The sequence below is a fragment of the Echeneis naucrates genome, chromosome 10 (genome assembly GCF_900963305.1).
Source record: "Echeneis naucrates chromosome 10, fEcheNa1.1, whole genome shotgun sequence".
Taxonomy (NCBI): Eukaryota; Metazoa; Chordata; class Actinopteri; order Carangiformes; family Echeneidae; genus Echeneis; species Echeneis naucrates.
This window is the reverse complement of record NC_042520.1, coordinates 11,465,115-11,467,403: the sequence shown is the minus strand read 5'-3', so window position 1 is coordinate 11,467,403 and position 2,289 is coordinate 11,465,115.

The following is a 2,289-nucleotide window of genomic DNA, read 5'->3' as shown; positions in this document are numbered from 1 at the left end:
CTGGATGCAGCAGCAGCAGCAGCAGCAGAAAGGGAGGGAAGAATGTGCAAAATACAGAAGAGATTAAGTGAGAAAGTGGAGGGGCAAGGAAAAAGTGCAGCAATCTATGTGGTCCCCAACCAACAGTGTGAACACCCCATTGGATAGGAGGTGAGCCACACAATTTTTTATGAGAACAATGATAATATCTCTAGAAACTTCATGCAAAGACGTTGAGTCTTTCATTTCTGCCAAGCTGCTGAAATAGAAGGGCAATCTGACCAGTAAGGAAACAGAACGTTTGCAATTGATGAGCAAGTAATGACACAGAGACATCATCAGCAAATTCCAAATTAGGAAAGGAAACATTAACTCATTTCCACACTCTCTTTAAGTGTGAGAGACAAATTTTTCATAGCTAGTTAATCATACAGACTCAACATTGAAGGCACATGGGGAGACTAGAGGCAAACGGTTGGGAATCATAGGTACACTGTATAGATTTCCTTTTTACCTTGAGTGATAAAATCAATAAGGAAAAGATAATGTCTTCTAATATATCATTGTTGTATTCTGTGCTAGTTATTTAAAAACCAGCTTGATTTACTGCACAATGGCACGCGCAGCCCCACAGTCCACCTCACTGCCTCTTCTCTAGTTCTTTTCAGTCAGTTCAACTGTTGTAGTCCTTCATGTAGAAATCTGCATATATTCATGTCCAAGCTCAGGCACTGACTGTACTTTATGAACTCTCGATAAGGAAGACATTTCTCTGGCAATGCACCATCCGTAGTATGATGTTAGGTTAGATAGAAAAATTAAATGTTTCACTGTGAATTTTAATGTTTTTCATTTTCACTTTGATCATTATGGCACTGGAAACATCATTACTTTGTTTGCTGTATACAGACATTTTCTTTGTTCCTCAGTGTAGAAACTTTTCATATTGCCCTGCTTGTTTACTTTAGCCAGTAGACAACAATTTGGGAAAATGTCATTCAGAAGCATCCAGCACATTGTATCCAAAAAAAAAACAACAACACTGTGTAGGCTGGTATGTTTTGAGGCATGACATCAAGAGGAAAACTCTTCAACTCTGTGCATCACCTTACTGGAGAATATGCTGCAGATTGATAAAATGCCCTAGTATAAGTAAATTCTGGAACTGAGTGACTGATTCATGCAACAAAGATCTTACTGTGTTACGTTCCTCCTGTATCTCCCAGCTCCATCTTTGTTGTAGCTACAGGTACTGGTCTTTTTTTCTCCTTCTATCATTCCGAGTGTCAATTTTCGGCTCTGTTAATAAAGGTGTATTTACTCTCTGCTTGGTTCAGTGTTGGATAAAATCAGTTGTTTGTTTCTTGTCATCATGTAGATTGGCCACAGAAACTATGTATCATATTGTAGAATGATAGTTTGGCTGGCTTAAACGTTATTTTCGCCATGATCCCTAAACATTTTGGACAGGTTGAATAGCCAAATATCATCATCAGGTTCAAGTCATCAAGTTCTGTTTATTAGATGTTGGTAGAAAAATCTCCATGGACTCAAATAAAAAATTGAATCAGAGAACAAATCATATAGAAATCTGAGCTGAAGTAAGACAACATTAACAAACACACAGACAAATCCAAAAAAAAGTGGGGCATGTTTTCTTTGTGTTCTGATTTCTTTTTTGTGAACGAACAGCTCTCAGCTTCAAATTGTTTGATGTTTTTTTTCATGACCTCGAATCAGTCCTACCAATTACTAATTTCAGGCCAAATGCCTGGTGTATTTGTTGTAGACAAAGTTATATTTCAGTAAATCTGCACACTATCAAATGCCTATCCGATTAAATGTGTCCTTGCACAACACATATTTCACTGAAAAAAGTGATACTTTGGATCAACTTAAAATAAAAAACTGTTATCTTATAATAACTGCTGTGACATATAAAATTAAATATTACCGTCACATACATACTTCAGTTAGAATTGGCTACAGCTTAAGTTAGTAAATGCAAAACTCCTTGATGAACTTTTGTACATATTCCCCAAGGTGAAGGATCGGGCACTTCAACAGACACTCTCTCCTTAGGCCAGTGCTTCTCAAAAATTTTATAGACAAATGACACTATTTATAGTCTAGGGGTGGGGGGGGGGCACAAAATATTTTCTTCTTCCTAGGGGGGTGTAACAGAAAATAATTGAGAAGCACTACCTTAGGCTAACATCAAGGCTCTAGGTAAGTGCAAACATAAACAATGCAGAATCATGCTGTCTAAGTGTGCAACTTGACTGAAGATGCACATGCAGAAATGCATCT